At 37.0% G+C, this 23,685-nt stretch overlaps 1 long non-coding RNA gene and 1 pseudogene across 1 annotated transcript in view; one reads left to right on the forward strand and one right to left on the reverse strand.

Annotated features, from left to right (window-relative positions):
• LOC129031912 (uncharacterized) overlaps positions 1-23,685 on the forward strand; it is a 138,523-nt gene that overhangs the window by 69,280 nt on the left and 45,558 nt on the right. The window lies entirely within an intron of this gene.
• On the reverse strand, positions 13,535-14,764 carry LOC129031550 (epsilon-sarcoglycan-like; annotated as a pseudogene).

Consider the following 23,685-nt stretch of genomic DNA (forward strand, 5'->3'; position numbering starts at 1 on the left):
ATTTTATTTTATTTTATTTTATTTGAGACAGAGTCTTGCTCTGTCACCCAGGCTGGAGTGCAGCGGTGCGATCTCGGCTCACTGCAAGCTCCGCCTCTTGGCTTCACGCCATTCTCCTGCCTCAGCCTCCCAAGTAGCTGGGACTACAGGTGCCCACCACCATGCCTGGCTAATTTTTTGTATTTTTAGTAGAGATGGGGTTTCACTGTGTTAGCCAGGACGGTCTCAGTCTCCTGATCTCATGATCTGCCTGCCTCGGCCTCCCAAAGTGCTGGGATTACAGGTGTGAGCCACCACACGCGGCCGATAGGAACCTTTTAAACTGTAGCAGGCTGACTAATGGCCCCCCCAAAGATGTTCACATCCTAATTATTGGAACCTGTGAATATGTTATATTATATGCAAAGGAAGGATGATTGAGTTAAAAATCTTGAGATAGGGATATTATCTTGGAATATCTGGTGGACCCAATGTAATCACGAGGTTTCTCGTAGGAAGAAGGCAGAAGGGCAGAAAAGATGAGTCCATGGAAGCAGAAATTAGGGTCATGTACTTTGAAGATGGAGGTATGGCCCATGAATCAAGGAGTGCAGGCAGCCTCTAGAAGTGAGAAAAAGAAAGGAAATGGGGTTCCCCCTGGAGCTTCCAGAAGGAACCAACCAGCCCTGATGACATTTTGATTTTAGCCCAGTGAGACTGATTTTGGACTTCTGAACTCCAGAACTTTAAGATAACAAATTGGCATTATGTGAGGCCATTAAGGGTGTGGCAGTTTGTTACAGGAGCAGTAGGACCACACAGTGGCAAAATGCAAAGCTGTAAAGGAAATGGGTGAGAGGCCTTGCTTGGCTGTTTAAGTTGGCAGAAAAGTGACTGATTAATTTCACTGCCAACAAATACAAGGGTGTACATATCATTTAAAACTACAAAATCTCTACCTTAAAAGATGAAATTTGAGCATTCATTTATAACTAAGGATAGGAATTGAGAATTGCTCTATTGCCACTTCTCTGAAAGATGAGTGTAAGCTGTCTGTGCTATAAAAAGCTTAAAAAGGCCGTGCGCAGTGGCTCGTGCCTGTAATCCCAGCACTTTGGGAGGCTGAGGCGGTGGATCACGAGGTCAGGAGATCGAGACCATCCTGGCTAACATGGTGAAACCCCGTCTCTACTAAAAAATACAAAAAACTTAGCTGAGCGTGGTGGCGGGTGCCTGTAGTCCCAGCTACTCGGGAGGCTGAGGCAGGAGAATGGCGTGAACCCAGGAGGTAGAGCTTGTAGTGAGCCAAGATCATGCCACTGCACTCAAACCTGGGTGACAGAGCAAGACTCCGTCTCGGAAAAAAAAAAAAAGTTTAAAAAAAGGGCTGCTCTGATTCATAGAAAATAGTGTGGTCCACTAGGGGAAGGGTGTCCTCTTTTCTGCTTTTTTAATTTTTTATTTATTTTATTTTATTTTTTTATCAATCCTTACTTCTCCCAAAAGATTAGTCAGTTTCAAGAAGTCAAAACTGATTCTAAGACAGAACCCTAAGGCCATCCCTGGGCATATCTCTGTCGTTTTACTTCTCCCATTTTGCAGCTGTTTTTGCAGTTGGAAACCTTCTTTTCTTCCACAAAACAGACAGCTCTCTGGATTTTATTTGGCCTAGGAATATTTAGGTGGGCAGCTAAATCTTGGGACAAATACTCTCACTTTTGCTTTCAGAAAAGAAAGCGGGGCTCTGAACCAGCTGGTGTACTCAGGGGTAAAATCTGAGATATTAGTATGGGTTTAGAAAAAATTGTAGGTCACTCAGTATGCTTTGTTTATGCCTCTATTTTGCTTTTAATTAGGACAAAGAGTTTTTTTTTACTGGTCCAGCCAACTACAGTTCTGGTTCTGCTTAGGTTTTGGGACCAAAGTCCAAGTTAATAATGATGGTTAATTTGCCTTACTCGGACATTTTTATTTATACTTATATTTCCACGAGGATGTTGTAGAGATGAGAGGTGGCTTGGCCAAGACAAGATTTACATATACTGTCTCTTAATACTGTCTCTTAAAAACCCTCCTCTCCACAACATCTAGAGATGGTATACAAAATAAAAGTTTTACTTTATCCTTAGTATCTAATGGGAGTACTATGGACTTGATTCTAGCTTGCCCATTTTAAGAAAGAGATGATGAAAGAGAAACCATGTGCACAAACATGAGATAACTTTCAAATTTGCAAATCGAGTCATTTATTGAAAATAGTCCCATAGACATGAATGGGGCTTTAGTTGGTTTACCACTTAAATATGCTTCTAAGATTAATTCATAATGAATAGGTATTTCTAATCATTATTTCTGTTATATAAAATTATGAGATGTAGATATATAAACATCTAGGTACATTTGATAGCTTCTCATTCATATTCAGGTGAAAACTATTTTTTTCTTTTTTTTTGAGACAGAGTCTCCCTCTGTCGCCCAGGATGGAGTGCAGTGGCATGATCTCTGCTCACTGCAAGCTCCACCTCCTGGGTTCACGCCATTCTCCTGCCTCAGCCTCCCAAGTAACTGGGACTAGAGGCACCTGCCACCGTACCCGGCTAATTTTTTGTATTTTTAGTAGAGACGGGGTTTCACCGTGTTAGCCAGGATGGTCTCGATCTCCTGACCTCGTGATCTGCCCTCCTCGGCCTCCCAAAGTGCTGGGATTACAGGTGTGAGCCACTGCGCCCAGCAAAACTTTTCTTAAAGTTAAAACTCCTCTGCTCTCAGCCTATTGGAATTGAACACAAAAATCTAGGGTGACATTTAATAAATGCAAGCTGCACCCTTGCCCCAAGGTTATGTTATGCTTTGTTATTCAATTTAGTAACCCCTGATAATTTCTTTCTTTTAATTTTTGTGGGCACATAGCAGCTCTTTATATTTATGGGATTGAGGTATCAAAATAATCACATCAGAATATCAAAATAATCACATCAGGGTAAATGGGGTATCCATTACTTCAAGCATTTATCCTTTTTGTTACAACCAATCCAATTATACTCTTTTACTTATTTTAAAATGTACAATTAAATTATCATTGACTATAGTCACCCTGTTGTAATATCAAGTACTAGATCTCATTCTTTCTTTCTATGTTTTTGTATGCATTAATCATCCCTACTCCTTGCCCGCACTACCCTTCCCAGCCTCTGGTAACCATCCTTCTACTCTCTTATGTCCGTGAGTTCAATTGTTTCCATTTTTAGCTTCCACAAATAAGTGAGAACATGTGAAGCTTGTCTTTCTGTGCCTGGCTTATTTCACTTTACATAATGGCCTCTAGTTCCATTCATGTTGTTGAAAATGACAGGGTGTTCTTTTTTATGGCGGCGTAGTACTCCATTGTGTATATGTACCACATTTTCTTTATCTGTTTGTCTGTTGATGGACACTTCGGTTGTTTACAAATCTTGGCTATTGTGAATAGTGCTGCAGTAGAAATGGGAGTGCAAATATGTCTTTGATATACTGATTTATTTGGGTATATAGCTAGCACTGGGATTACTGGATTATATAGTGGTTCTATTTTTAATTTTTTGAGAAACCTCCAAACTATCCTCCGTAGTGTTTGTGCTAATTTACATTTCCACCAATAGTGGACAAGGGTTCCCTTTTCTCCACATCCTCACCAGCATTTGTTATTGCCTATCTTTTGGATAAAAACCATTTTAACTGGGGTGAGATGATATCTCACTGTAGTTTTGATTTGTATTTGAAATTTACTTGTCGAAAACTTTTTCAAGGAAGGATTTTCCCACCCCAAACCTCAGGGTTTTCAGCATAAACATTTCATTACATTTTAGCCTTTTTACTTTTTAAAAACGAAAGTTATATTTCCGCCCTACTTGGTGGCAAAAACTATGGTGAAGATTGTGACTTCTACCTGTGAACTTAGGAGTACCATTTCTTCTCCACTTGGTGGCAAAAGTTATATGAAGAGGAAATGACTTCTACATTTTGGCTTGCTCACAATGGTCTTTTTCCCAGACAAAAGAAACAATTTGTCCAATTTAAAGAAGGTGACTTTGATACGAGAGTGCTGAGAGGGGAATAGCATGGTCCCTTTAAATGATGTGGAAGGAGGGGAGGGAAGTGCTGGGTAGAGGAAGGCATAGTTTCTGGCTAGGGCTCCATCCCCACGGACCTAGGTGAGGACAGGCACTTCTGCCTTTGCAAATTTTGCATTTTCCAAGACCACCCTGGCCCACCACACCCTCATCCTCTGCCTATAAAAACCCGAGACCCTAGCAGGCACACACACACAAGTGGCTGGACATCGTGAGGAACGCATAAGTGGAAGAAGACACAAGTGGCTGGTCATCCAGAGCTTGTGGGAGGAAGAGCACACTGACAGGCACCAACAGACACTGGCATGCTGGCAGGCCATCGGTCGGGATGAGGCGGACTTTGGTGGGGCAGTTGGAGGACAGTAGGGGCCTCCAAGCGGCCCAACTCCAGGGGAAAACCATCTCGCTTCTGGCTCCCCCATCAGCAGACAGCTACTTCCCACTCAATAAAACTTTGCACTCATTCCCAAAGCCCACGTGTGGTCTGATTCTTCCAGTAAACCAAGGCAAGCACCTGGGATACAGAAAGCCCTCTGTCCTTGTGGCACGGTAGAGAACCTAATTTATCTGGTTAACACAAGCTGCTTATAGATGGCAAACTAACAGAGCACTCTGTAACTCATGCCCACTAGGGCTTCAGAAGCTGTAAACATTTACCCCTAGACACTGCCATGGAGTTGGAGCCCCACAGCCTGCCTGCCTGTATGCTTCCTTAGAGGTTTGAGCAGGGAGGCATGGAGGAAGTGAGCCACACCCCCATCACACACCCTGGGAGGGGGACAAGGGAACCTTTCCTGTTTCAACTTTATCTCCCTTCAGTCAGGTGTTTGATATTAATGTCTGATTTTCTATTATTTCTCTCTTCTTCTCTCCCTCTTGGATCCTATCTTCCTTTTTTCCTACCTTCCTTCCTTCCTTTCCAGTTTCGTCTTCTTTCTTGTTTTTTTCACTCTTTCATTTTTCTTTTTCACCTCTTTCCTTCTCTCTCCTTCTTCCCTTTCTTTCTTGATTCCTTCCTTTTCTGTCTTCCTTCTTTTCTTTTCATTTTTAGAGGCGGAGTGTCACTTTGCCACCCACCTGATATGCAGTGGTGTGAACACAGCTCACTGCAGCCTCCACCTCCTGGGTTCAAGTGATCCTCCCACCTCAGCCTCCTGAGTGGCTGGGACTATAGGCAGAAGCCACCATGCCCAGCTAATTTTTGTATTTTTTGTAGAGATGGGTTTTTGCCATGTTGCCCAGGCTGGTCTCAAACTCCTGGGTTCAAGTGATCCATCTGCTTCAGCCTCCCAAAATGCTGGGACTACAGGCCTGAGACAAAGCACCCAGCCGCTTCTTATTTTTTATTACTCTTTCTTTATTTCTCTTTCACCTCTCTCCTCTCCTTCTTCCTTTCTTTTCTCCTCTACCTTTTTTTTCTTCTTTCCTTTCTGTCTTTCCTTCTTTCTCTCCTTCACTCCATCCCTTTCTTCCTGTCTCTTTTCTTCTTTTCTTTATTCATCTGTTTTTAACACTTATCCAGACAAGCTTTTTATGTAGACTAATTATAAAGTAACAGTGCTATTTATAAGCTTAATTAAAAAAAAACAACCCACTCAAAGATTCCAGTTCTGGGTAAAATGGGGTAAGTACACTCCAATCTGTCATTCTCACTGAATGCAGCTATAAAACCTAATCAGAATGATGGAAGAGTTATTTGAGGACTCTGAGTAGAATTTGAAGTATCACTGAATGGACAGTGCATTTACCATTTTCTGGTGTCTACCCCAGCCTGGGTTCAAGTAGTGCAAAATATGGAAGTAAGCATCAACACAGAGAGACAACTTGGAGAAAAGCCTTTTAGTTCTTGTTCCATGAGCTGTTGGAGGAAGTCAGGGACCCCAAACAGAGGGATTGGCTGAAGTCATGGCAGAAGAACATAAATTGTGAAGATTTCATGGACATTTATTAGTTCCCCAAATTAATACTTTTATAATTTCTTATGCCTGTCTTTACTGCAATCTCTGAACATAAATTGTGAAGATTTCATGGACACTTATCCCTGCCCCAATCAATACTCTTGTTATTTCCTATGCCTGTCTTTACTTTAATCTCTTAATCCCATCATCTTCATAAGCTGAGGATGAATGTCGCCTCAGGACCCTGTGATAATTGCATTAACTGCACAAATTGTTTAAACAATATGAAATCTGGATACTTTGAAAAAAGAACAGGATAACAGTGATGTTCAGGGAACAAGGGAGATAAGCTTAAAGTCTGGCTGCCTGTGGGTTGGGCAGAACAGAGCCATATTTCTCTTCTTTCAAAAGCAAATAGAAATATGGCTGAATTCTTTTTCTCACCAAGGAACATCACTGAGAAGGAGAATGCATTCCCAAGGGTAGGTCTCTAAAATGGCCGCTTAGGGAACGTCTGTCTTTTACAGTTGTAGATAAGGGATGAAACAAGCCCTGGTCTCCCGTAGGGCTCCCAGGCTTATTAGGATGAGGAAATTCCCGTCTAATAAATTTTGGTCAGACTGGTTGTCTGCTCTCAAACCCTGTCTCCTGATAAGACGTTATCAATGACAATGTGTGCCTGAAACTTCATTAGCAATTTTAATTTCTTCCTGGTCCTGTGATCTCCCCTGCCTCCATTTACCTTGTGATATTTTATTACCATGTGAAGCATGTGATCTCTGTGACCCACATGCTATTCATACTCTCCCTTTTTGAAAATCCCTAATTAAAAACTTGCTGGTTTTGCGGCTTGGGGGGCATCACGGAACCTGCTGATATGTGACGTCTCCCCTGGACACCCAGCTTTAAAATTTCTCTTTTGTACTCTTTCCCTTTATTTCTCAGACTGGCTGACACTTAGGGAAAATAGAAAAGGACCCACGTTGAATATCGGGGGCTGGTTTCCCCCGATAATGAGCAGTCGTATACAGAACTTCTGGTAGCAACAGTTGTGGCAGCAGGAACCTACAATGTGCTTTAAACTTTGAGAAATAAGGACATCTAATGGCTTTTTTTTTCTTTCTATGTACTCCTTTTGCTTGGTCCTGGATGCATATGCATTCATGGGAAGTGTGTGTCAGGATAGCATAGCTAAAGACCATACTTTCTGGGGAACTGAAAAGGAAACCAGAAAGGGAGATAATGGAGGCATAGGAACTTGAGAAACCAATTCCATATAATTGTTGATAAACTCCTGGATTCACCCTTGAGCTGCAAGTGCTTTGATCTAATCCTAAACGTATACCATGTATTTTGAGAATGAAACTTTGAGATGGGCTTCTGCCCACTTCCTGGACTACCCACTAGGTGACAAACACACAAAGCAGATGTGAATAGCACTGTAAAGGCATTGAATACTGAAATGTACATTGAAACCACAACCACAGAAGGCTGGTCAGGATGCGGGGACTGAATCCAACTGGGCTGATTGCTAAAGCAAAATATCGACATTTTCTATAGGGTTTAAACAGGATTCATTGTCTCATAAGAAAGTATTCAGAGCATCCAGAAGACAATACATAGTTAATTGACAAACAAGAACCAAGGAAAACCTCAACTCACATGGGTAAAGAAAAAAAATAAACTCCGATATTGAAATGCTGGAATTATCTGACAAAGACTTAAAGCAGCTATTGTAAAAATGTTTGAAGGTATGCACAGTCTTGAAACAAATGTAAAGAAAATCTAAGCAAATAATTAAAAGATATAAAGAAGTATTAAGTGGAAATTCTATAACTAAAAATATAACTTCTACACTCTCCAAAAATAAGCAAACAAAAAGAAAAACTCTAAGCAAACAAACACAACCTTTACTACTGGATGGACGCAATAGTATATTGGAGATGAAAGAGAAAAGGGTCAATGAATCTGAGGATAAATCAATGGAAGTTAATCTAAAGAACAGAGAAAAAAGAGAAAAACAGCTTTAGAAACTTCTTGGGCTATACCAACAGGTCTAATTTTCATGCCATGGGAGTCCCAGAAGGTCACAACAAGAGTGTAGTACAGAAAAAAAAAATTGAGGAAATAATAGCTGAAAATTTCTCAAATATGATGAAAGATATAAACCTACAAATTCAAGAAGTTTGGTAGGCCCTAAAAGGATAAACACTTAAATCCCAACTCAGAAATGTCATAATCAAATTGCAAACACTAACAACAAAGAAAATAACCTTAAAAACAACCAGAAAAAAATAAGTTTTTAATAGGATATTCAAATAACTGCAGTTTTCTCACCCAAAATCATGGAGGCCAAGTGGTAAAATATTGAGTCTAAGCAGTTAAAAGTTAAATATGTATTATAATGCCTAGAGCAACCACTAAACACCAAACAAGCAAAACATACAAAGAGTAATAGTTCAAAAAATCAATTGCAGTGAAATACTAAAAAATCAAATAATAATTAAGAAAACAGAAAAAGGACAACTGAGAATTAAAAAAACAAAGGGAAGAAAACAGAAGGCAAATAATGTAATGGTAGAACCTAAACCTAAATATATCAATAACAAATGTAAAAGCTCTCATATCAATTGAAAGACAGATTTTCAGAATTAATTAAAAATGACACAAATATATGTTGCATATGAAAAATTCATGTCAAATATAATAATGTTGGTATGAGAAAAATAAGAGGGTAAAAACAGATACACTATGCAAACACTAATCAAAAGAAAGAAACCGGGAGTTACTACGTTAATGTCACAAAAAGTAGACTTCAGGGCAAAGAAAATTATCTGGAATAAAGAGGCACAGTACATGATTATAGAGGGGTAAATCAACTTAGAAGACACAACCATCTTAAAATGTATCGGCAAACAACAGCACTTCAAAAGATAAAATAAATTTGACAGAACTGAAAGAGATAGACAGATCCACACTTGTAGTGGAGACTTCAACACTCCTTTCTTAGAATCAGAAGTAGTGATAGAATCAGCAACACTAATAGAATCAGCAAGGATTTTTATCATGAATTAACTGAATCTAATTGACATAAACAGAGCACTCCCCCAAACAACAGAAGAGCACACTTTCTCTTCAAGTATAACATATAAAATTCACAAAGATAGGCATATCCCAAGTCATAAGACAAACTTTAACAAATTTGAACTAATTGAAATCACACGAAGTATATTCTCTGAAAACAATGGGATTAAATTAGAAAATTAATAACATAAAAATAACAAAATCTCAACACTTGGAAATTAAACAATACATGCCCATAAAATCTTTATGTTGAAGAGAAAGTCTCAAGAGAAATTTGTAAATATTTTGAACTCAAGGAAAATAAATATATAATGTTGAAATGTGTGGGATGCACTTAATGTAATGCTCGGAGGAAGATTTATAGCATTAAATGCCTATATTGGAAAACAAAGGTTTCAAATCAACAAAGTGAGTTTCCATCTTAAGAAAATAGAAAAAGTGCAAAGTAGACTGAACCAAATAGAAATAAAAAGCAATAAATATAAGAGCACAAATCAATGAAACTGAAAACAGAAAACAGAGAAAAAAATCAATAAAACCAAAAGGCAAAATTATCAAAAAGATAAGTAAAATTGATATACCTATGGCAGAAAAAGAGGGCAGATATGGTGATCAATATCAAGGATAAAAAATGGGTATCACCCCATTATAGATATAAAAAGGATAAGATGGATATTATGAATAAATCTATGTATAATACATAATTCGGTAGGTTAGGTGAAATGAACGATTATTCCAAAACCAAAAACCTCTAAAAACTCTTTTAGAGTGAAATAAATAACCTTAATAGTTTAGTAATGATAAACTTCCTAACCTATTATTGAAATCTTGTGAAAAAGAAATTTCTGGGACTAGGTGACCTTAGTGCTAAAATTTACCATATATGTAAAGAACAAATAAACCGAAGTCTACACCATCTGTTGAAAAGGAGAGAACATTTCCTACATCATTTTATGAGATGAGCATTACTGTGACAAGAAGAAAATACCCCAAAACTTCAGATCAATATCACTCATGAACATAAATGCAGAATCATCAAAATACTAGCAAATCAAATCTAGCAATGTATAAAAGAATAGTATAATGTGACCAAGTAGTATTCATCTAATGAGTGAAAGGTTGGCTTAGTATTTGACAATCAATCGATAAAATATAACTGATAGTCTAAAGAATAAAAATTATATAATCAAATCTATTCATACAAAAACAAAAAGTATTTAAAAATATTTAATATTCATACATAATGAAAACTCTCAGCAAATTAGGAATTGAAGGAAAGTTCTTCAGCCTGATAAAGGACATCTACAAGCTAATATACTTAATAGTGAAAGATACTAATATACATTTATTAGAATGGCTATATTGACAATATCAAGTGCTGACAAGAAAGTGGAGCAACTGGAACGCTCATACATCACTGATGGCAATACCAAATATGACAGCCATTTTGAAAACAGTTTGGCAGTTTATTGTAAAGCTAAACATGTCCTTATTACATGACCCAGCAATTCCTCTCATGGTATTTATTTATTTATTTATTTTTAGTAAAGTGAAAACCTGTGTTTTCACAAAACCTGTACATGAATGTTTATAGCATCTTTAATTACATTGGCCCCAAACTGGAAATAACCCAGTGTTTTTCCGTAAGTGAATGGAAAAACAAATCATGGTATAACTATACAATGAAATATTATTCAGTAACACAAAGAAATAAATTATTGATAACAGAACAATTTGGATAATTCTCAAAAGTATTATGCCATGTTAAAATTTCAGTCTCAACAGTTTACATATTGTTTGATTCCCTTTACATGACATTCTCAAAAAGCAAAAGAATAATAACGAAGAACAGAACTATGTGACGTTCTCAAAAAGCAAAAGAATAATAAGAACAGAACTGCAGTTGTCAGGGATTAGGAGTCACGGGAGGGGACTACAAAGTTAGGTAGCATGGGAGTTTTTTTTAAGAGATGGAACTGTTCTGTATCCTGATTGTGATGGTGTTTACACTATAATCTGTTCATGTCTTAATATTCATAGCAATATACATCTCTAAAAAGTCAATTTTAATTTATATTAATTTAAAAAATGAAATAGAGCAAAAAATAAGCACACAAAGTAATAGCCTTAAAAATCAAATGATAGATTGATTTTTTCATCAAGTTGCTGAAATCATAGCATGGGTAGGCAACTCTTCAAATAAAAGTGAAATTTAACACAATTTTAAGTGAAACAATAAAAATAAAAAGGGGATTTGACCAAATTGAAAAAAATAATTTATCAAATCCCAGTACATGAGACACAATGGAGTACTATTCCGCCATTAAAAAAAAAAGTTAGAGTTGTTTCCAGAATTCATTGTGCTTTTTGTTAGATTTTTTGGGTACTTTTGCTACTAAAAAATTTCTTCAGGTTTTCCTTGTGAATCCATTAAACATTTCCATTTTATCTTGCTTAAAGTCTACTATATTTTTGGAAGCATATAAATATACTAGTTAACATATGAAATAAAGCAGTTGGCAGTGTTTCCCTGACTAATTTGTTGTTTTCTATTAAAAAAGAGAAAATGAGTGAAACAACGCAACAAGATATGCAGTTACATGACCCTTGTCCTCCTGTCTCTAGCAAAGAAAAATATTAAGTTTGTTGCATTTTATTTTCTGTAAAGGTATTAGGCCTTTGCCTCAAAGGTGTACCGTCAGAATAACATGACATCCTTTTTTGACTTAGCTCTGACCTTCTCTGCATTCTACTCATCCTTTATGGCGAGTCAGCTAAATACGCTACTGGATATTGTTCCCCTTTAGGAAATTCTTCCTGGAATCCTGTAGTAAACTTTCAGAGGAAAAAGGCAAATAAAGTTAAATTTCCTTGAGGAATGCTGAATATAAAAAAAAAGTTAGTATCACTTTTGACTTTTTTTCAGAAGTTTATCAGCAACTGATGTAGACAGATGATGCTGTCTTGATTTAAATTGTCAATTGTCTTCAATTATTCCTAGTTTGAGCTGAATAATTTTAACCAGACTCCTTTAAAACAGAAAGAATGCTTTATCTTGAGAAGAACTAGTTCTAATACTCTTTTAGTTTATTGTCTTTATAACTGAATTATTGAAGTAATTAGTGATCATAAGTGATTTGATAGTTTATCATGTGATGTTAATAAACAATAAGCGAAAATGCGAGAGAATAACTTATCTGCCATTGAGTAGCAGTATTTTTGTGCTGTGGTTACAATGTTAAGCAAACTAAAATAAGCAAATCTTCATGCCAGGGTCTTAGTTAATGTCATTTTGCTTGGCTGAGAAAATCTGAAACTTCTCTGAGCAGACATATTTTAAGAGAGCATTAGGACATGCATATTTTAGGATGCTAATAGAGCCTCTCACCCTTTTTGGTTTTAGCTGCCAGAAATTATGATTCATAGTTCTTGATAGCATAGAATAGAAAACATTGTAAAGGGAAAGAAATTCTAACAGATTGCTCAGGAATGATTTCGGAGTGTCAGTTAATCAAACATTTCTCTTTCATCCCTTTAAGAAAATGCACACTTCTGTTTTGAAAAATGGATCTAGAAAAATCTTTACTTTTGCTTTGGAATGGCCCACAATTATTGATGAACTCTTACTGGTATTAGAAAACTGATTGGTGAAAGAGTATATAGCATAATAATAACATAATAGCAAAAATGACACAGCTGAAAAGTTGCCTGTGAAGAATGTTTCAAAAGAACAAAGGATGTGCTTTGTCATTGCTGTTTTTAAGATTCTGAAGAATATAGTGATATTATAATATTGTATTACTCTATTTGTGCTATTGTTCTGGAAAGAAAGTTTAGCCACTTAAAGAAGTACCTTTAATAGATTTTAAAAAATTATTAGAACGTAGAATTTTAAAATACACGATAACATTCTGAAGTAGTTGTATTATTCTAGAAAGCTCTGGCATAATTTAGATTTAAGATTGAATAGGAGTTACTTTTTATCATTATAATTAATGGGCAAAGTATTCTGCACTGAATAACAACTCTTGTAGAAATCCAGACTTATACATGGCTTTGATTGTGATAATACATTTTCTGATGATGCTGGTTCTTGATTATTATTGACTTTCCCACTTGTGACATGGTTTTCTCTCAAATTCTAGTTGTCTCAGCTAGAATTACCTGTTTAGCTCAATAGATTTCTACATCCTGTTTTTCATTAATAATATTTATTTTAAAGATCACTTTTAATTGTAACAAATATAAAGTCATCAGTGTTTTCCAAATTGTCAATAATTCTTTAAGTAAAAAATACATTAGTAAAATGTAAGTTATATTGTATTATAATATCTGCTACAGTTAATACCATGAACATACACACCATATACCAGAAAAGCTCATGCATTATTGGAAGTGAAAAGAAGTATGATATAACTGCTATATTGTCTGATTATAAATTCATGCTTTGGTCAGTTCTCTTCTTCAGGGATGACATTTACTTGTACTTTGTTGTTGAGGAACCTGAATTGGATGTTACAAATTCTGCTGCATTTGCGTGTTAGTGCTATCATGGTTGTCTGTGTACAGGGAAGGTATGATTTCACCAGTTACGAGTGAGACACAGGAAGTGTTGATGGGGGCCATGCTGTCTTTCTACTCTTGGATGTGTCTTGAAGCTCCTTGGCAAATTTCTGAATAACACTGTGATGGACCAGTTGGATGTCTGATGTTTGCATGTTTCTCTTTTCTACTCCTTCCTGTCGACAGTGCATGATGTAAGGAAGTACCAGAAAGAGGACCAGTAGCTACTGCTGAGGACACAGCCAGTATAATTAAGAAATCCATGTACTTGTCTGCTTTTCAGACAGTCATTTTGAAAAGAGTTTGTACTCTCCTTCATCACTAAAATTCCCCCTCCACGAATCACTTCTGGATAGGTGGCCACTTGCTTTGTTTGTCAACCAAATGAATTTTTGCACCAGTCAATGTAAAATGGAGTATAAAATTTTTTAGCACATGTTATTACAGGCTCCATTTCTTAACTGCATCTCAATTAATTCTGTGGATTTTCAACATCTTGTAATCAAGAAGAAAATGGGACATCGGCACCAATCTTGATGAAAATGCCCCCCTTTAGGCCATTAATAGGAAGCAGAACCATGCTGCCCCTATCTAGGGCCAATGTGATGTTTATGGCATTCAGTCCTCTGGCCACAGCACATTTTTCTCCACCCTGACAGAGTTTCCAAGAACCTTCCTGGCCAATATTTCTTACACATTTATATTTTTAATGAAGATTTCTGCTTGATATGGCAACAGGAAGTCCTCTGTTGACATTATATTATCCAATTATGCCTTGCAATCTCAAAGGTGCACCTGTTATAGGCAATTATATCAATGGTAGTTGGTTTCCCCACATTTTCAGTTGTTGGAGGGCCATAAGGACTCTCTCACTATATGGTGTTCTTTGGATGAATAGGAGCCATCCAGGTCTTTCTGAATAATCCTTTCAATTTGTTTTAAATGCTTTGAGATCATCACTAACCTCACCAGGTTTTGGTGAGGTGGAGATTTCTCCTAAAATAGTCGTTCCAAAGCATAATCCAAAAGGACACTTACAGATGGGTATGCATTCTGATCAGAGTGTACCTTGGAGAAAATAATGAATACTGCCATCAAGAATGTGACAACCATCACAGTCTCATCCCGCATGTCCCCTGAACTTGTCCTATGCAAGCACAGGGGTCTGCAGGATCCCATCACCAGGGCAATTGCATTATTGGACTGACTAGGCCAGTAGTCCTCAATTCTCCCCTCGCCTCCCTTTCTTCTTTCCTTGCAGCTTGGCTAGTTCTACTCTTCTTATTAGAGCACATTTTGTTGTACACAGAAATGCAAAGAGAACACAGTTGCCACTGAGAACTTTGTAGTGTGATGCTTATTTAACTTTTGAATGGGCTTTCACACAAAAATTACTGTTTTGTGGAAATTTTCAGGTATGAGAAAACGTGTTACAAAGAAATACCCTGTTATCCAACTGATCAGTCAGTATGAAAAAAATGCATGTGGAGGATATTGCAGATTGAAGTGTGCAAAGCATTTGTGTTTTAATTAAAATCTTAGAGGAAAAACTCATTCACATGAATTAATAGCAACATGTTTAGCAGGTTGCATAAATGGTGACAAAATTTACATCTTTGTATTCAAGAAGAGTATAGAGTTACTTGGTAAAGATCACTACATATGTTAAATCCTTTCAACATGTGCTATAAATATTAAAGATCTATGGCTATTAAATTACGTGAGAGCAAATGACTCATGAGTAATTACAAATACCTGTTCTGCTTCTACTTATCACTTATTTTCTAAAAAGTAGCATGGAAATGAAATGCAAATATAACATAAAAGAGTATGACTTCCTGTTAAATGATGCTTTATCATATAATGGGATATTACAGCCTAATTCAATGCAGGACTAAACGAAGATTGGAAAAAAATGAGAACTCTGGAAGCCAGAAGCCTCAGTCCTCAGAAAGCTCCATACTCTGCATGCTGTTTACATATCTCTTTGTGTTTATGTGGGTTTCTTCCCTAACTATTCCTGTGAAATAGCAAAAGACTTTAGATTAAAGTGGATTTTACTAATCATAGAAGTCAAAAAAGCAAGTAAATGTGAAAAAATAGCACAAAGTTGTACAGAAACCATCCATACAGCTAAGGAATGAAATGAAGCAAATTTAGCTCTGTTAGAGCTTTTACTATCAATCAAATATATCCTTGATAGTCCTCATCTTTTTGTCTCTTGGGGGGTCACCCTCCCCCCACCTGTTTGCATTTTGACTTTTTCACCTGACATGGATGAACAATGGGTGTGTTCCTTTTAATACCCTGTCAAAGGGAAAAACCACCATCTAGGTCTTTGGGCACACAGTCACTTTGTTCCCCAGAAGTGATTGTCTAGCAGCCACAGCGTCTTACAATGTTGGAAAGGAAGAGACTGTGTTGCTTGGAGTCTTAAGATACTCTCTGAGGGTCCTTGGAACTCCAGGCTTCCCAATAGGTATCTCGGTGTGAGTAGGTTTTACATATTGACCTTCCAACTCAGATAGCATCTGGAGAAAGGATGTCACTTCTGAGAAAAAGACTGAAGATATCTAACTGAAGAAATAGTGCCTGGAAGTTTGAATGACCTAGGGAGGGGCAGCAAGATGCTCAAGTGCCTCAGACTTTCCCAAGGTACACAAAGTGTGAAGCAGCACTGGTAAACTCTTTAGGAAGAATACAACTCATACCTTTTACAGTTTCCATCACGTTTCCTTTTAATGTTCATTAGTGATCCCTAGCAGGGATTCAGCCATTCCCCACAATCACACAACACATGAGTGATGGGATCAGAAGAGATTTCTGGTCATTTTAAAGTTTAATTTTAACTTTTATTTTTGGTTCAGGGGTACATGTGCAGGTGCAAGTTTGTTATATAAGTAAAGTACCTGCCATGGGGGTTTGATGTGCAGATTATTTTACCATCAGGTAATAAACACAGTACCTGATAGGTAGTTTTTTGATAATCACCCTCCTTCTTCCCCACACCCTCAAGTCAGCTCTGGTGTCTGTTGTTCCCTTCATTGTGTCCATATATACTCAATGTTTGCTCCCACTTATGAGTGAGAACATGTGGTATTTGGTTTTCTGTTCCTGTGTCAGTTCACTTAGGATAATGGCCTCCAGCTTTATCCACATTGCTGCAAAGGACAGCTCTCATTCTTGTTTATGGCTGCATAGTATTCCGTGGTGTATATGTACCACATTTTCTTTATCCAGTCTACTGTTGATGGGCATTTAGGTTGATTCTACGTCTTTGCTATTGTAAATAGTGCTGTGATGAAGCTATGTCTTGTGTGCCTGTGTCTTTATGATAGAATGATTTGTATTCCTTTGGGTATATACCAAGTAATGGGATTGCTGGGTTGAATGGAAATTTTGCTGTGAGTTCTTTGAGAAATCGCCAAACTGCTTTCCACAATGTCTGAACCTATTTACATTCCCACCAGCAGTGTATAAGCATTCTCTTTTCTCCACAACCTCTCCAGCATCTGTTATTTTTTGACTTGTTAGCAATGGGCATTCTGACTGGTGTGAGATGGTATCTCTTTGTGGTTTTGGTTTGCATTTCTTTAATGATTAGTGATGTTGAGCATTTTTCCATATGCTTGTTGGCCACATGTATGTCTTCTTTTGAAAAGTGTCTGTACATGTCCTTTGGCCACTTTTTAATGGGACTGTATCTTTTTTGCTTGTGTAATTGCTTAAGTTCCTTATAGACTCTGGATATTAGACCTTTGTCAGATGCATTGTTTGCAAATATTTTCTCCCATTCTGTAGGCTGTCTGTTTACTTTGTTGATAGTTTATTTTGCTGTGCAGAAGTTCTGTAGTTGAATTAGGTCCCATTTGTCAATTATGATTGCTATTGTAATTGCTTTTGGGATCTTCATCATGAAATCTTTGCCAGGCCCTATGTCCAGATGATATTTCATAAGTTATCTTCCAGGGTTTTATTGTTTTACATTTAAGTCTTTAATCCATCTTAAGTTAGGGTTAGGGTTAGAGTTATTGTGAATCTTGGTTCTCATTCATTGCTGCTCCCAGTAAGCAGAGTGCAGCATATTCACAGCTATCCCTGGAGCAGGAGCAAGCTCCCTTCTGTGATGTCACAAGGATCTGACCTTCATTGGTACTTTTTTCCCAACTGAATGGAACAAAATTATAAGATGATCAGCAGCAGGAATTCTCTGCTTCCTTGTTCCCCTTGGGCTAGTGCAAGAATCCTGGGTAGGCTGGTCTCATTTTAAAACCTATACTTTTCCTCCACTGGATGTTGCTAAGGCTAGAATGGGGGAGGCAGGCAAGGTAGTGGGTAGGGTATGCTAGGTAGCCTTTGACCACAGATCTGAGGCCTTGTTTTCAAATCAACCTTACCTATTCCTGGATAGCTGTCTTTTTTGGGAGGTGGTGGTCGTGGTGCTGGGGTTTATTTTTTAATTGGTTCTAAACCAAGGGGGAGAAAGAGCAACTGCTTATTTAACTGTATAGAAACCTCAAATTAATATTATTTAAGCATGGTAAGAATGGGAAAGAGTCCTTAAAGAACTAGACAATGCCAATACTACCCCAATCTGCTCTTCAAGTTTATGGACTATTTGTGGCCTATTTCTGAAGGTGACAGGAACTCAAACTAGGAATATTTCTATTAAGAGAAACCAGCTTTTTACTGGTTTGCTCAATCAAGTACAATGTGTTTGGGTCTATCTAAGCAAAGACCTGCAGGATGTCCCTTCAACCCTTGCATGGTTCAAGTCTGATACCTAGGGGGGTTATTCCTGCCATTGCTGACTTCCTCATCCTTACACCTAATTGAATAACCAACTCCTGTTAATTCTATCTTCAAAAGAGCTTTGGAACCCATCTGTATCTCTCCATCATCACCACTATTACTCTATGCTAATCAGTTATCTTTTTTTTTTTTTTTTCTCCTGTGGAGTTTATCACCACTGGGATAAATTCCTATTGGTCTTCCTGTTTATTGTCTCCTCATAAATTCATTCCTCACATAGCAGCCACAGTGATTAAATCATGTTCGTCTCCTGCTTAAATTCTTTCAGTGGTTTCCTATCACGCAGACAGTAAAATCTAAGCCCCTTGCCATGGCCCATATGGCCTTTTATGCTGTGACACCTATCCAGATCCTCCTACTACATCTTGACCACTCTCATCAATGACTACACCTCATCCATCCTGCTTGTCTTTTAATTCCCTGATGGCCTATACTAAGTTCCTTGACTGGGCTGAGTTTTTGCCTGCGTTAGAACCTTCTTACATCTCTCCTCTCTAGAATTTTTTTTTCCTCCTGCTCTTCCTCTGAGCTTTATTAAAGACCAACTCTGTTCTAGGCACCATGTGATAGGCATTAAAATATAATGCTGATCCAAGAAAAGTGAAACAAAACATGTCTTTCCAAGTGCCTTGGCAGAAGGAGAGAGTTGAGCTTTACTTTTTAGGAAAAATTTTTCTATCTTTGTAAAAGTTGTATTAAAATCTTATATCACTAAAAGTTTCAGAATGAGAAAAATAATGCTTATGATTAATAGTGTCTTTTTCCCCAAGTTGTCTCAACAATAAGTAAGTCCTTGGTGAATTGAACATAGTCTAGCTGGGTCCTCATCTTCCCGCTCTCAGAAGTTTGATAGTTTGATTTCAATTGTATACCAAGAGTGAATCCATTTTTCAGTGTGACTGATGTGGACAGTCGTAATGCCATTTTATTAATTTAGAGTAAAAAATGCAACTCATAGTCTGATAAACACATTCACTCACTCTGGCCAGATCATACACAGGCACCTAATTTGTTAACAGAAGTATGCTTGGTGATCCTAAAATAAGAAGAGGAGTATGATGAATCAAATAGTAAATGGGTTGAGGTTGTTGTATCCACCTTCACAATAGAAATGTGATCACCACATAAACAGAATTAAAAACAAAAATCACATTATCATCTCAATAGATGCAGAAAAAGCATTCAACAAAATCCAGCATTCCTTTATGATTAAAACTCTCAGCAAAATAGGCATACAAGGGACATACCTTAATGTAATAAAAGCCATCTATGACAAACCCATAGCCAGAATTATACTGAATGGGGAAAAGTTGAAAGCATTCCCTCTGAGAACTGGAACAAGACAAGGATGCCCAGTCTCACCACCCCTCTCCAGCATAATACTGGAACTGGTAGCCAGAGCAATCAGACAAGAGAAAGAAATGAAGGGCATCCAAAACAGTAGGAAGTGAAACTGTCACTGCTTGCTGACAGTATGATCATTTACCTTGAAAACCATAAGGACTCCTCTAGAAAGCTCCTAGAGCTGATAAAATAATTCAGCAAAGTTTCCAAATACAAGTTTAATGTACACAAATCAGTAGCTCTTCTATAAATCAACAGCAGCCAAGCAGAGAATCAAATCAAGAACTCAACCTGTTTTACAATAGCTGCAAAAAAATAAAACACTTAGAAATATATCAAACAAAGGAATCTACAAGGAAAACTACAAAGCACTGCTGAAAGAAGTCATAGATAACACAAACAAATGGAAACACATCTCATGCTCACGGATGGGTAGAATCAATATTGTGAAAATGACCATACTGCCAAAAGCAACCTACAAATTCAATACTATCCCCATCAGAATCCATCAGAATACCACCATCATTCTTCATAGAATAAGAAAAAAGTTCTAAAATTCATATGGAACCAAAAAAGACTAGCATAGACAAAGCAAGACCAAGCAAAAAGAACAAACCTGGAGGCATCACTTTACCTGATTTCAAACTATGCTATAAGGCCATAGTCACCAAAACAGTGTGCTATTGATATAAAAATAGGCACATAGACCAGTAGAACACAGTAGAGAACCCAGAAATAAACCCAAATACTTACAGCCAACTGATCTTCAACAAAGCAAACAAAAACATAAAATGGGGAAAGAACACCCTTTTCAAAAAATGGTACTGGGATAACTGGCTAGCCACATGTAGGAGAATGAAACTGGATCCTCATCCCTCACCTTATACAAAAGTCAACTCAAGATGAATTAAGGACTTAAACCTAAGACCTGAAACTATAAAAATTCTAGAAGATTACGTTGGAAAAACTTTTTTTGACATTGCCTTAGGCAAGGATTTCATGACCAAAAACCCAAAAGCTAATGCAGTAAAAACAAAGATAAGATTGTGGTTCCAAGATGGCTGAATAGGAACAGCTCCAGTCTACAGCTCCCAGCGTGAGCGACGCAGAAGATGGGTGATTTCTATATTTGCAACTGAGCTTTGAAGAGAGTAGTGGTTCTTCCAGCACGGAGTTTGAGATCTGAGAACAGACAGACTGCCTCCTCAAGTGGGTCCCTGACCCCCGAGTAGCCTAACTGGGAGGCACCCTCTAGTAGGGGCAGAGTCGATTAGCTCTACTAATATGTGTCTTCGTGACTTTTTTCTTTAAATCATTCAATGGCTGATTTTTGAATGCACGCATGTTTTTTTAAATTTATTTCTGTTAATACAGTTATTTGAAGACAATCAAATCTTGCAGAACTTGGAAGAACATTTCTTCTTTTAGGTGACTATATATGTCTTCTCTGATACACTGTGTGATTAATTAAATTTCTCAAAACTAAATCTGCATTTCAAATATTGAAAATAATTTGCTTAAAAATACTGCATGAATCAACATTCAATTATTCTTTGTAGGCTAGTTTGCTAAAATTGCATTTCAGCCAATCACAGAATTAAGGAATGTTGGGAGTAACAACTGGGATAGAAGAAAAAGAGTAGAGAGAACTCTAAACATAAATACCATTCTGAAGGTGCCTCTATTTGAGGCACATTGATGCTTGTTGGCTTGATTCCTATTTAGTGTGGACAGTAGAGAGGGTCTGCAATTATTTGAACGTTTGTGCCCTATCCAAAATTCACAATAAAACTTAAATCCCCTATGCAGTAGTATTAAGAGGTGGGGTCTTTGGGATATAATTAGACCCTGAGGGCTCTGCCCTCATGGATGGAATTGGTGCCTTATAAAAGGGTTAGAAGGAATTAGCCCTTTTTGCCCTTCCAACTTTCCACAAGGTATGGAGCAGAGTTTGTCCCTTCCAGAGGACCCAGTAACAAGGTGCCATTGTGGAAGCAGAGAGCAAGCCCTTACCAGACTCCAAACCTGCTGTTACCTTGATCTTGGATTTCCTAGCCTTCAGAACTGTGAAAAATAAAGTTTTGTTTTTCATAAATTACCCAGTCTCAGATACTTTTTTATAGCAGCACAAATGGACAAAGACAAAGTCTTTGTTTACTAAAAAATTTTAAACCTGGGCTACTCTTTTTCCAGGTGAAGTATCTTACTACAAAGCCTTTGATTTGGATTTCAAATACAAAATTTTAAATTGACTGATTCAATTTTAATTTTAATTATGTATTCATAATTTTTGTGTTGCAGCTAGCTAAAGCACCTTAAATTCAAATATTATTTATTTTTGATTGCATAGTTCTTTCTTTTGCCTATTCAGAGTCCTCGTAAGAACTTCCATTTTATGTTCTTACCTTCTCATCAGTTTGAGTTGTGTCTTTAACATTGGAGAGAAAAACAACTTGCAAGATTTTCTTTCAGTATGAACCATTCTGAGGTCCTTCAATTCTTTGTAAGTGGTTTCAGAGAAGTTAAAGTTCAAGATCACCATGAATATGGGGCATTGAAAATTCGGGGACATTCTCTTGTGTGTTTGCACCGTCATCCTCTGAAATGCATCTATGAGTTTGTGATTATGATTGAAAAAGAGCAGAAAGAGATCAATTAAGAAAGAAATATTTAGTAACAGACCAATAAAGCTATATTTTCTCTTTACCAAAGATGAGAGTACTGTTAATAAAAAATGGAAATAAATTAAAAAAGGAAATAAATGAAAAACTAAAATAAATAAAAAGTTGATTTATAATTAAGTTAGTTAATTTACAGTTAACTTAAAATCTGTAGTTGGATGTTCCCAATTTTTTAAATGAAATCAGATGACTGGTTTCCAGACTTTTGAAATAAAGTATTTGCTTTGGAATAAACAATCTGAATGTCATTGTAATAACAGAAAACAGGATCATTGGGTAATTTTACAGATATCCTGCCCAGTTTGGGAAGAAAATTTCTTTATGTAGTACTAAATTTATCTCAATCATGGTAGATCAGTCTTACAATGTAGTGACTTTAGAAAATGAACAAGATAATTTTTATTCCTATTGTCCTGAATATCAAGTAATAAATGTTTTTATAAGATAAAAGAATCTTGCCATACTAAATCTATAAAATCACATATGATATGGAAAACTGTAAGCTTACAAGACTGGCAGGCCGTAAGTTCTTTTTCTGATTCACAGGAATCAGATTCTTTGAGTTGCTGCCTAAGCTTTTACTTGAAACAAAGGAACATAACTGTGACTTCATATACATTGTAATATTTGAGAAAAGCAACTATTTTACTGTTTGCCAGTGTTATTGCAAGCTCTGGTAGAACTGTGAGTTCTAAACTGGATGGAGAAATACTCCTTCCAGATTTGTCATGAATATGCTAGTTGCCCTTTAAAAGCAGCGGAAGGGAACCTCTGCCCAGGTATGAATGAGATTACAGGCAGAATTTTCTGGGAAACTAGGCAAGAGTCTAGATAAATACCCTCAGAACAGTGGCTCCAGAGTACCAGTCAGTGGACACAGGCCGATCTGTGATGACATTTTCACTGGATTGAAGTGAAGTGAGATATTCAAGAAAATGATAAAAATTTCATTAAGTATACTATTTTTACTGAATTATCCTTTATTGACAGATTCTATACTTCCTACTCTTTTAGTGTTATATGATATAATGATGTAATGGCAATAGTGGATCTGGTTTTATTCTTACCGTTTAATGTCCTTCCTTGGCAATTTTTTTTTTAAATGGTAACTTTTGTTTTACTTTCTAACATTTTTGGAGATGTTTTACTGGTTCGTAAAATCCCAAAACATAGAGAGTCCGGGATTAAAAGAATGTTAGCCTACAGTATACACAG

This window comes from Pongo pygmaeus, chromosome 11, assembly GCF_028885625.2.
Source record: "Pongo pygmaeus isolate AG05252 chromosome 11, NHGRI_mPonPyg2-v2.0_pri, whole genome shotgun sequence".
In the NCBI taxonomy this organism is placed as follows: domain Eukaryota; kingdom Metazoa; phylum Chordata; class Mammalia; order Primates; family Hominidae; genus Pongo; species Pongo pygmaeus.